We start from the raw sequence: 12,621 nt of genomic DNA, 5'->3' as shown, positions 1-12,621 counted from the left end.
TGTCTTTCTTGCCTGGGAAAGAAAGCCTCCTGAGTAGCTGGATTACAGGTATAAGCTACTAACATCCAGCTAGGATTGTATGTAAAGAATGATATCTTGCTGGGTGCTCATATTTCAGACCTGTAATCCTAGCTATTCAGGAGGCTGAGATCTGAGGATCACAGTTTGAAGCTAGTCTGGACAGAAAAGTCTCTGGTGAGACTCTAAATTTTCAATTAACCACTCAAAAACCAGAAAACAAAGTGGAGCTGTGGCTTAAAGTGGTAGAGCACTAGCCTGGAGAAAGAAGAGCTCAGTGACAGTGCCCAGTCCCTAAACTCAAGGCCCACAATCAATGACAGACAGACAGACAGACAGACACAGACACAGACACAGACACACACACACACACACACACACACACACACACAACACTAGGTATTTTAAATGTATTAAAAATCTTACTGGAACTTTTCATATAAATACATTTACAAATATGAAGACAGTCTTTTATTGGACTTAAGGTCTTGTTCTTTTTTTCACTTAAACTAAGCTAACTATTTTTGTAGGTGCGAGGGGTAACACATGTATTGTGTTCTTACTGTAAATTGGACATCTTTCCAGTGTTTTTCCATAAAATAACTGCTTTAATCCTCTTGACAACCTAAGGAGAACTGGTTCTGTTGTTTTCTCTCACACTGCAGTCAAGGGAATCAGCGCACAAATTAGTGAAGTTATTGTCAAGCTTAGAAAAGCTACACTTCAGGAGGCTGGGCCTGAGGTCTCAGGGATCGCCCCCACATACTACAGCTCATTCACCTAAGGAATATCTGAACTGCAGGCTGGGCTGAGAAATAAATAGCAGAATTGTAATGAGAGGCTGGAGGAGTCAGTGGAAGGATTTATGCTGTGCCAGAGCAGTTTTGACCTGGACCACATTCTCTATTCAATGAAGGTGTTACATTCAACCAGCACAGGGGAAAGGAGAGTTCATTATCTATAAGGTCTATACTTAAGCTTTTTTTTCTTACAATTTATAAAGAAAAAAAATCAAGCTGGACATTGGTGGTTCATGTCTGTAGTCCTAGCTACTCAGGAGACTAGGATCTGAGGATCGTAGTTCAAAGCCAGCTGGAGCAAGAAAGTCCATGAGACTCATCTCCAATTAACTGCCAGAAAAACTGGAAGTGGTGCTGTGGCTCAAGTGGTCGACAGCTAATCTTGAGATGAAGAGCTCAGGGACAGCACCCAGGCTTAGAGTTCAAGCACCACAATGGACCCCCAACCCCACCAAATAAATCAAGTCTCCAATATGATTAGTCTGGTGTCTGATCTTAATTGTTATTATTATATATAATGTTCTACTTAAAGATCTGGCATTTACCATATGTACCAGATTATTATTTTCTTTAAAGATGCTTAAAAATCAGGTGCATGTTGTTGAGATTTGTATTAAAAATCCCCTCTTTAAATGTAACAAATGCTTCATCTTTTCTGCTTCAATAGCCAGAAATTCTCCCTTGTCAACTTGAAGTTCTTGAAATGATTTTTAGGTTGCCAGATTTCTTTAGTTGGCTCTTCAGGAAGCCAATTTGGTTAGGAAGCCCCTGAGAGTAATGAGGCACCATTTTTTGCACACTCACTGCAACACAATAAAATGCTGTCTAGTTACTGTCTTTGTGGGGTCCCAGAAGTCTGACTGTCATCTCTAGGCAATTGCTGTGCTCAGATGAGGGATAAGCCTCTTCGTCATTTAGATCTCCAGGTTTTGTTGTAGGGAAACACCCATCCTAATTGTTTGTAGACTTGTGAGAGAAGTGATCAAAATGACCAAATGCAGTAAAGCAAACTTTTCCTCTTTGGAGTGATTTCAAAGGATAGTTGAAAGCTAGTCTCTTAGGGATGGTGTCCAGCTCTGAAGGCAGCCCAACCATTTTATGATTTTATTTTGACATTTCTGGTCAGAAAAACAAATGCATAGGTTAAACTAAGAGGAAGTGTTCCTTCTCCTCTGAAGATGCAGTCACTGGATTCTGAATTTTTTTTTTTTTGCCAGTCCTGGGCTTGAGCTCAGGGCCTGAGCACTGTCCTTGGACTTTCTCAAGGCTAGAGCTTTACCACTTGAGCCTCAGCACCACTTCCGGCTTTTTTCTATGTATGTAGTACCAAGGAATCGAACTTGGGTCTTCGTGCATGATAGGCAAGCACTTTAACCACTAGGCCAAACTCCTGGCCCCTGGATTCTGAATTTTATCTGGATACTTTCTTCTGATAACATTTTCTTAAGGAGATATGGCTATGCTAGAAAATTTTAGTAACTAAGAGAGCAAGGTTATATCACTGGATACTGGTAGCTCATAGCTGTAGTCCTTGCTTCTTAGGCGATTTGAGTACCACAGTTCAAAGCCAGACAAGGCAGGAAAGTTCATGAAATTCTTATCTCCAATTAACCACCTAAAAGCCAGAAGTAGAGCTATGGCTCACAAGATAGAGTATTGACCTTGAGCAAAAAAGCTCAGAGACAGCATCCAACCCCAAATTCAAGCTCCAATCCTAGCACAAACAAACAAAAGCAACAACATTAGCAACAACAAAAGGAATATACCACACCTACATTTAGAAATTGATGCTCAGTTGAATGAACCCTGGAATAAGCATCATGTAGAACATATACACCTTATACATACATTAGAATTTGATATAGTATACTATTATTCTAATACTGTGAGATAATTTTAATATAATACTCAACTGGTAATGTACTAGATATTTTCCCTCTAGAATTTGTTTTCTCAAGTTGGAAATGTGAACTCTCTGGGAGTGTGTGTGTGTGTGTGTGTGTGTGTGTGTGTGTGTACCCATATGAATTCAGGGACTAGGTGCTATACTTTGGTTTTTCTACTCAAGGCTGGTAAGCTACCACTTATGCCAGAGCTCCACTTCTAGATTTATGGTAGTTAATTGCAGACAAGAGTCTCATGGACCTTCCTGTCGGTTTGACCTTTGAACCATGATTCTCAGATCTCAGCATTCTGAGTAGCTAGAATTTTAAAAAAAATCTCTGTGGCCTAGGGATGGTGCTGTGGAGTACTCTGGGAAATGGTCTTGGTGATAGGAAGAGGGCTCTGTACTGTACTGTATTGTACTTTATCCATTGTAGACATGCCACTGTACTTTCCTCTAGCAGGGGCAGTTTAGGAAGAGGTGCCGTGGGTTTGATCTTGAGCAGCCCTCAGAGGCCCCTGTATCTTAACTAAACCTCTAGGCTTGGTCACCAGCCTACAGTGCTGTTAGTAGGCACAAGTTTTAGGCGGTGAGGACTAGTGGGAAGAAGTAAGATCATTGAGGTGTGCCCTTGAGAGGGATGTTGGGACCCTGGCCTCCTCCTGTCTCTGATTTCTTGTTGCCATGAGGTTAACAAGCTTCCATATCATCACACATTCTCCCAGGATAGCCTGTGTTCAAAGGAATGAGGCCAAACAGCCATGCATTAGAAATCTCCATAAATCTTTCTTCTTTTTAAGTTGATGATGACAAGTATTTTGACATGCTGTTGGAAAGTTGATACAGGAGAAGTGTCACCTGTGTAATAATTGTGGGGTTTTAGGATCGTTGTGGTTCAAATTCAAGATCAAACTCCTGATTCTCTTTCCCAATTGAATGCAGTATTATCTGATTTATATACATGCATCTCTATAAGAAAGGGGTGGATTCTTCCAGAACTACTAGTTGCTCTTTTATGCTTTTTAGCAGTCATGAAGAACCATGCATAATCTCAACAGCAGACTTCCTGACCTGGCTTTGTAAATGCCAAAACAAGAATACCAAAAATTTGAAAGGACCTCCAGGATAGTGAAACAAAAGCCATATAATGAATGATTGTTGTCATTAAAAAATAAAAAAAAAGAAAAGAATACCAAAAAATGTGTGACATCAGAATTGCTCATGTGAGGCCTTGATAATTGTATGTTTTGATCTCCTCAGGTGGGTCTATTGACTACAGACCGATAATCCCTGCTTTCAGATCAGAATAAGAAAGCGGTGACTTTTCTGCTTGGACTGGTTTCAAACAGCAGTCCTCTGGCTCTCAACCTCTTGGTAGCTAGGATGATGTGTGGGGCACAAGCAGTCAGCCACAAGGTTGTTTCTACGAATGGTGGCAATGAAAGGCAGTGAAAAATAAAAAGATTCCAGCAAAAATTACTGAGTGTTTTTGCTAGAAAATATTGCTAATAATGGCCAACATCTGGATTACCAACTCAGTTATAAAGCACTTTCACACACATTACCTGTATTGTCCTTATAAACTCCCTGGGAGGCAGAGTGATGCCATCATTAAGTACATTTCTTTATGAAGGAAGCTCTGGACAGCTTAAAAATAAGTCCAAGTCCACAGCTTCATAGATAGATAACAGTTTGGGGATTAAAATCTAGATTTCTACTTGTTATCTTTTGCTGTCTATTTATTCTATGATAAATTAGAATCTCAAGCCAAGCACCAATGATTCACACCTGTAATCCTAGCTACTCAGAAGGGGAGACCTGAGGATCACAATTAAAAGTTAACCTGTGTAGGAAATTTCAAGAAACTCTTATCTCCAATTAAGTAGCAAAAGCAGGAAGTAGAGCTGTGGCTTCAGTATAGAGCAGCAACCTTAAGCAAAAAATCTTGGGGGTAGTGCTCTGGTCCTGAGTTCAATCCCCAATATTGGTATACTCCAAACTAGAACAGAATTCCAGTTCTAGTTACTCACTGGCTGTGTGACCCAGGCACGACTGTTTAACTTCTCTAAGCTTCAATTTTTCTTATCTATTTGTATCTGCTGCACAAGACTCCTGGGCGAACAAAGTTAGGTTAAGCACATTATGGACTATAAAACTCAGCACACACACATATAAGCCATTGCTACTATTATTAACTAGAGTAAGAAAGCAATAGTCTGAGAGAGGTCAGGCTATTTATAATGTTGCTATTCTGCTCTTGGGATGTTAAATGAAGCCCTTGGTGTGAGTTGTTACTTTACAGTATCTTATTCTTTTTAATATAGCCTGTTTGGTGTATTGTCTACTCTTAACTCGCCTGATTTGCAGAAATGACCTCAGTTGACTTGGCTCCCTGGACCAAAGAGGTGTCTACAGATGAGACACTAAGTCGATTTTGGCTTCACCCTCCCCTCTCTGAGGCATTCCAGAATTTTCTGGCTCCTAATGGCATCTGAAGCAACTGCAGGACATGTCCTTAACTCCCCTCAAAGGCCAGCCTGAACAGTAACGTCCATGAAATTCTTTTTTTTTTTTTTTAAGGTTTCAATGTAACGTTATTACACTCACTGCAGGACACCGTCGAAAACGTCCATGAAATTCTTATCTCCAATAAACCACCAAAAAGCTGGATGTGAAGCTGTGGCTCAAGTGGTTGAGTACTAGCCTTGAGCAAAAAAGTTTAGAGACAGTACCCAGACCTGAGTTCAAGCCCCAAGACTCTCCACTCCCCCACCTCCCAGCCTCCCATCCCCACACAGTACACACCATGCCATGCTACCTCATTTTGGCTCCCTGAGGCTATTTTGAAGGCCCAGGATTAATCACTGGTATACTTGATGGGCAGTTTCTGTACTCCACATTGGGCCTCATTGTCTGACTGCAGACCTGGGTCAGCAGAGCAATGTCTGAGGCATGTCTGAGGTTTCTCTCATAAAGAGGAAAGAATTAGGAAAACAGTTAGACAAGGGATGGAAGAAATTAGTGCTTTCAATCCACTGTCAGGGAGATATTTAATCCTGCTGAGTCACAGACATAGAAATACTATAATCCTTTCTTCTAAATTCATGCTATTTTTGATCTACTTTTTATTCGGCACTGTCACGTTTCACTTCCCTTTTCATAATTTTCTCCACCAGAATACTCTACATGCAATAGATTTTCAATAACTTTTGACAGAATCAGCTTTTGTTTATGCCATGGTACAACATGTCTGTTTATTAAATAAGTATCACAGACAATTTTGTGCCAGTCTTGGGGCTTGAACTCAAGGATTAGATACTGTTCCTTAGCTGTTTTGCCAGCATTCTACCATTTGAACCACCCTTCCACATCTGGCTTTTTGCTGGTTAAATTTTAATGGAATTTCCTGCTTCAGCTACCTTCTAAGTGTGCTCCTCAGATTTCAGTCTTCTAAGTGGTTAGGACTACAGGCGTGAGCCACTGGTGCCTGACACATTTATTGTTTTGACTTTCTTTCAGACACTACACTAAGGCTGGGGGTTTGCTGTGAAGGTGTGATCTCAATCACTCACCAAGGGACATATTGCTGAAAAGGAAACAAAGTAAAGTACAAATAATATAATGATAATGGTTGGGACATGGTGTTGCACAGGACACATGAAAGAGAAGGGGGCTCAGGGAATAGCGGTATGTGAGCTGATTGTAGCAGGGCAACGAGGAGCTGTGGAGGGGAAAGGTACAGTTGAGGGAAGGTGTGTTTAGGCAGATGTGCTATTGGCATGGGTGTCAGACTGGAGCACAGGAAACAAAAACAAGCAGGGACAAGTCAATAAATATTCTGCACTGGGTCCAGGTTGTATCCTTCCACATCCATGGTATATATATATATATATGTATGTATATATATATCCAAATGTAAATTAAACGGAACACAGAATACTAGAGCTCATGATACCATACAGGTGAGTGTTTTATAGAACTGGTTTCAGTTATGGATAGCTGGTATAGTGTGTATACATTCATAACACTATCTGTGAATCTCTGTTCAGTTATATGTACAAGGGTTAATGGTGAAACCTGGCCAGGTGCCCAGTACCTCACTATAATTCTAGCTACTCAGGAGGCTGAGATCTGAAGAGTGTGCTTCAAGCCAGCCAAGATAGAAAAATTCCTTTTGTGAGTGTGTATGTTTTTGTGCTCACACTTGTCCTGGAGCTTGACCTCAAGGCCTGGACACTTTCCTTTAGTTTTTTTCACCCAAGGCTAGCACTCTGTTGCTTGAGCCACAGCTCTACTTCCAGCTTTTTGGAGATGAATTGGAGGTGAGAGTCTCACAGACTTTCCTGTCCAGGCTGTCTTCAAATTGTGATCCTCAGATCCTCAGATTCTGAATGATTAGCATTTTAGGCTTCAGCCATGGATACTCAGTTTCCCTGAGACTTTTATCTCAAATTAACCAGTAAAAAAAAAAACAAAAAAACCCAAACCCAAAAGTAGAGCTGTGGATCAAGTGGTAGAGCTCTAGCCTTGAGCAGAAAAAACAATGGTGAAAATGGTCTGGGAATGTCTTTTTGTAGACTACAATTATTGCAGCTGAAGCATTTATTACAGGGCGATATGAGCAGATTTGCATTTGCATGAGCAGATTCTAGTACAAGTATTGTCCCCAGGATATGTACAGATAGATTAGTGGGGTTGGAGTGCAGCACATAACAAGTGCTGGGGCAGCTATCTTATACAGCGAGAAGCCATTGTTGAGACTGGCAGATCAATGAGGCATAGGCCAGGACTCTTAATGATCCTGGTGTTTCCATACCAGCTCCGCATGGCCTATCTAGACTTTGAGTGAGAGAGAACTAATCTCTCCCTTTGTTTAGGCCATTGCTATGTGGGTCAGTAATGGCAAGCATGTTGGGGATAGACTCCATGATAGTCTGTGATAATCCCAACTTCCTTATACTGTATTTCTTCACTGTCTCCCAATTTTTCCCTTACATCCCCACCCACAAATTGTATAGTTCATTTTCAACACAGTGTCTAGCATTAGGAATATGTGATCCAATGAATCTTGCAGCTAATAAAAGAAATATCAGTTCATGAGCAGAGTGCAGCAAAAATTTCCTTTTCTTATGCCTATATTGGGACTTGAACTCAGGGCCTTGCGCTCTTACTTGGCTTTCTCACTCAAGGCTGACAGTCTACCACTCGACCCATACCGCCACTTCTGACTTTGTTTGCTGGTTAATTGGAGATAAGAGTTTCATGGACTTTTCTTTATGGGCTGGTTTTAAATTATAACCCTAGCTACTCTAGTTGCGAGCCACCAGTATCAGGCTGAAAATTATGATTATTTTTTTTCCAGTCCTGGGCTTGGGCTCAGGGCTTGAGCACTGTCCCTGGATTTTCTCAGGGCTAGGGCTCTACCACTTGAGCCACAGCACCACTTCTGGCTTTTTGCTACGTATGTGGTACCGAGGAATCGAACTCGGTTCTTTGTGCATGCTAGGCAAGCACTCTACCACTAGGCCAAACTCCCGGCTTCCGAAAATTATTTTTTTTATTAAATAATTTATTAACATTGATTTTTATACCATATTTCAAATGACATGTCTAACAAACAAGTTTTCAAGAAGGGAATCTCTATGAAAACTATTTTTTGACTGGATATGGCATAAATATAGGAGTAATGCAAAAGGCTCTTCATTTCTTTTTCTTGTCTCTTATCTCTTCATGTTCCCAGAAATGACAGCAAGTTACAACTACACTACCACCCATCCCCCAATTTATTCCATATTGCAGGTCTCTGGTGCCCCTTCTGGCTCCTTTCATCATAAATTTTTAATTTCCTCACAGTTGCTTATAAGAAGTAAAGGTACAGCATGTCAAAAAGACATTTCTATATGTCTGAGGGAGATCAGACTTCACAGGAAGCCTGTGGATCATACCCAACTCTGGTGGACACATGCAGACTCCTTGGTATTATCCCTTATAGACTGGACCAGGTCTGGTCTCCAATAAGGGCACCTGCCATCATAGAATTGGGCTTTTGCAGCCATATAATGAGTGATTGCTGTCCTTAATGTACTATGTTATCTCTCATCTCTTTTGCTGTCCCTTGGTTATATCATATTGTTACAGTATTTCACCTGGTTATCTGATATATTGTACTTATACATATTTGTTTATTTGAAGTTGGATAGGGAAGGGAGGAAAACAAGATGAGGGGTGGGGGTGGGGGGAGGGAAATGGAGACCAAGACATGAGAAAGGATATCAATGTTTGTGAAGTAATGCACCTTCTATCTGGTGAATATAATGTAACCCTTCTATTAATTACAATAAAAATATATGAAAAAAAGAATTGGGCTTTTGCATTCCATGAGCCTGAAATTTAGTGGTTTTATATGTTAGCATGGGCCCCTCAGCACTGACTGAGGGTGTCTATCTCTTTAAGAAAGTCCTTAACCCTACTTCCTTCATGTAGGGCTTCTTAAGTCTTTTTGGCTGATAAAACAAGAAATATTTTAGTTCACAATGCTTATTAGCAAAGAGGAAACCAGAGTCCTTCCCAGAGAGAATGTAGTGTAAGGAATTGCACAGATGTTGAGGGATGAAAAATTTATGAAGTGACATGTATATCATAACTGCAAGAGGCAGCTATGACCTCTAGGTTTGAAAATCCAACAGAGGAAAGAACGTTGGAATTATCAGAACCCAGAAGCATAGAGGAGGGGTTCCCCAGAGCTGGAACGCAGACGATTAAAAAGGGGGTACTGCCTGACTGAACTGATAAGGCTGGGGCCGAGGGGAGAGGAAAGCTGATGCAGCTGGTTCTGGAAGCATAGTACAAAGCTGGAGCAGGAAAAGCTTTCTAGGCTAGGGTGAGGCTGACAAGCGTCACAGGCCAACAGCTGGGAACAAGCTGCCCTAATTCAGCCTGTACTGTTCTTATGCCTCCACTAGCCAGAAGACAAAGGAGAAATGTGGTTCACCAAGCTTCAGTCTCACCAGCACAGAGGAGAGGAAGAAGGGAGGGAGAGAGAGAGAGAAAGAGAGAGAGAGAGAGAGACAGACAGACAGACAGACAGACAGACAGACAGAGACAGAGAGAATGGTGAAGTTGAGGCTGAATGTTAACACCTCAATAACTGCTATACTTTACCCTAAACTCTGTATTTTCTATTTCACTTTACCTAGAACTACTTCGCCACATTTGCAGATGCTGGGAGACTGCCATTACACTGACTTCAGGACCTGCTAGTGGGGGCTATGAGTCAGTGAGGAAAATTCTACTCCAGTAGGCCTTCAAGGGTATTGGACTGAGAACTGGAGTTTAGTGCTCACTTCTTCCTGATTCCTCTTAAAGTGACAGTGACTTAAAGGAATAGCCCTGTAAAGGATGTTTCCACTGAACTCAAGCATGGTCCCCATTCCCACAGGCTTCAGGGAGATTCAGGCTTCTGGAGAAGCTGCAAATGCTTTGTTTACACTAGTGTTTATTTCTGATTAGGCTTTCCACAGTTTTGGTTACTCTTGATCAGACAGGATTTGAAAGTATTAAATGGAAACTTCCAGAAAAAATAAGTTTTAAATTACTGATTACAACATATTGCAAGAATTATTATCAGTTATTGTTCATTTACTATGCTGTTTTGTTTTGGACTTGAACTCAGGGTCTGGGCACTGTCCCTGAGCTTTGTTGCTCAAGGTTTGAACTATACCACTTGGGCCACAGCTCCACTTTCAGCTTTTTAGTGCTTAACTAGAGATTACAGAGTTTCCTGCTAGCGCTGGTTTTGAACTGTGATCCTCAGATCTCAGTTTTCTGAGTTAGATTACAGGCATGAGCCACTGGTGCCCGACTACTATGCCTAATATAGCAATCAAACGTTATTATAAGTGTAAATAGGAAAAATAGCATATATCATTTAATAATGCCCTCTGAGGATCTTTAATGCATCTCCCACAGTAAAAGGGGATTACTTTAGTCATATTTGTTATGGGCTGTTTTTTTTGAATAACCACAAATGTACCTTAGAAGGAGAAAAGATAAAAAAAAACCCTATTAACAGTAGATGAGTTGCCAGGAGGATTAGTGGTCCAGAAAGTTCAGGAAATACTGGAGAGTGGAAAAGAGTGACTGGGAAAGAGTCCATGTAAAGGCTTGGATTAATTTTTGCAAAATAGGTAGAATTCAGATGGGGTGAGGGAATGGCATCACAGATGAAGACCACGACAGAAACAACAGAACAGGTAATGAAGCACAAGGCTTACTTTGGTGCAGTTATGGAACCTGGGAAGAAAAACTAAGCAGAGAAATCTGAGAACCTAGGGAAACATCTCACATTAGACCAGACACTAAGTCTCTTCAACAAGAAGGGTGTCTCTTGACCACATGGCTGTGGGAACTGATGCTGAAACTTTCAACTCTGTTTTTTTTTTTTTTTTTTTTTGGTTTCCATAGTGAGTGTAGCACTTCAATGGGTCCAAAGAATCTGGTGAAAATAAACCAATGTTTCAGAATGATCTTTTCTCCTTGCCAACTGTCCCATAGCCTGCAAGGCGTTTTAAGGTTCTGCATCAGTGACTCAGGGTCTCCCTTCATGTGACTGTTACCCCCAGCTCAGTAAAAGCAGCTGTCTGTTGTCACCCATTCTCAAGTGACTTCTCTGGGATCCTGTCACAAAAAAAAACCCAAAACAAAAATAAATTTTAAAAAACTGAGGAAAGTTATGCCCTTAGAGCTTGCCTTTGGAGACATCTTCATGGCTACAGATTGTACTACAACCCCAGCCAGCTGCCTCACACAGACAAGGGAAACCCGATGAGGGATGGATGGATCAGATGAAGCTCATCCCTACTACAGAAGCATGTGTTCAACTGCTACCATTATCAGTATCAGCTTCCCTAGGAGTAAAGGGGAATCTCTTTATAGGCTCATTATACATGCGGAGTTGTAACCAGAGTGACAGGTGACCAGCCCGGGTGTTGCTTCTCTAAGGATGTCATCATGGTTTCATGTTAGGATTTTTGTTCTGGATTTTATGACTTACATGCTATCATTTCTTCAGTACAATATCATCTAAGCTTCTACAGTCTTTGGTTGCCTTTCTTTTTCTAGATAACAGCAGATTCCAGCGATTACCATCTCCTTCCCCATTTATTCTGAGTGGAATAAATCACTACCATTGATGAAATAAAAAAAAATGTTCTTTTTGGTGGTACTGGGGATTGAGCTCAGGGCCTTACACTTGCCTAACAACACTTGAACAATGCCCTAGTCCTTTTTCTTTTAGTTTGCTTTTCAGATAGGGTCTTGTGCTTTTGTCTGGTTTGACCTTGGACTGTGATCCATCACTTCCCAGGTAGCTAGGACCACAAGAACAAATCTCATGCCAAACTTGTACATAATATCTTGATATTTATTGAGTAACCACTGTATGGACTGAATCAAATACAGTAGAATCATCTTATTTGCAAATTTATGCCTATGATTTTAATTAAATGTGATTTAAAAAGATTAAACGAAGAGCCAGGGGTCAGTGGCTCACACCTGCAATCCTAGCTACTCAGGAGACAGATCTGAGGATTCTGGTCAAAGCCAGCCTGGGCAGTAACGTCTGTGAGATGCTTAGCTCCAATTAACTACCAAAAAGCCAGGAATGGAGCTGTGGCTCAGTTTTAGAGTACAAAAGGTGAAGGACAGTGCCCTGAGACCTATAGCAAAACACTGAAAACAAGCCAACAAAAAATTGCATAAAATTTCACAACCAAAAACCTTAAATTCCTGCCCACTCCCCCACTAAGCAACTCAGTTGATGAGAAGCTTTCTGTCAGTCCCATGTTTTAGTCACTTGAGCTTAAATTGTATGACAGGTTGTCTTTCTCAACCCTTAATTTTGTGAAAAATCAGCCTTTT

The 12,621-nt window shown here is 40.9% G+C and overlaps 1 long non-coding RNA gene across 1 annotated transcript in view; it reads left to right on the top strand.

Annotated features, from left to right (window-relative positions):
* The window catches only part of LOC150057026 (uncharacterized), a 41,385-nt gene extending 35,142 nt beyond the window's left edge, over positions 1-6,243 (top strand). The window contains exon 3 of the long non-coding RNA XR_016537029.1: positions 6,223-6,243. This is a non-coding gene — a long non-coding RNA (uncharacterized LOC150057026). The remainder of the gene's footprint in view (positions 1-6,222) is intronic.
* Positions 6,244-12,621: the final 6,378 nt, after the last annotated feature.

The sequence above is a fragment of the Megascapheus bottae genome, chromosome 11, assembly GCF_031878675.1.
Source record: "Megascapheus bottae isolate mThoBot1 chromosome 11, mThoBot2.hap1, whole genome shotgun sequence".
NCBI classification, from domain to species: domain Eukaryota; kingdom Metazoa; phylum Chordata; class Mammalia; order Rodentia; family Geomyidae; genus Megascapheus; species Megascapheus bottae.
Note: the sequence above shows the minus strand (reverse complement) of the source record. Positions and strands in the feature narration are given on the sequence as shown.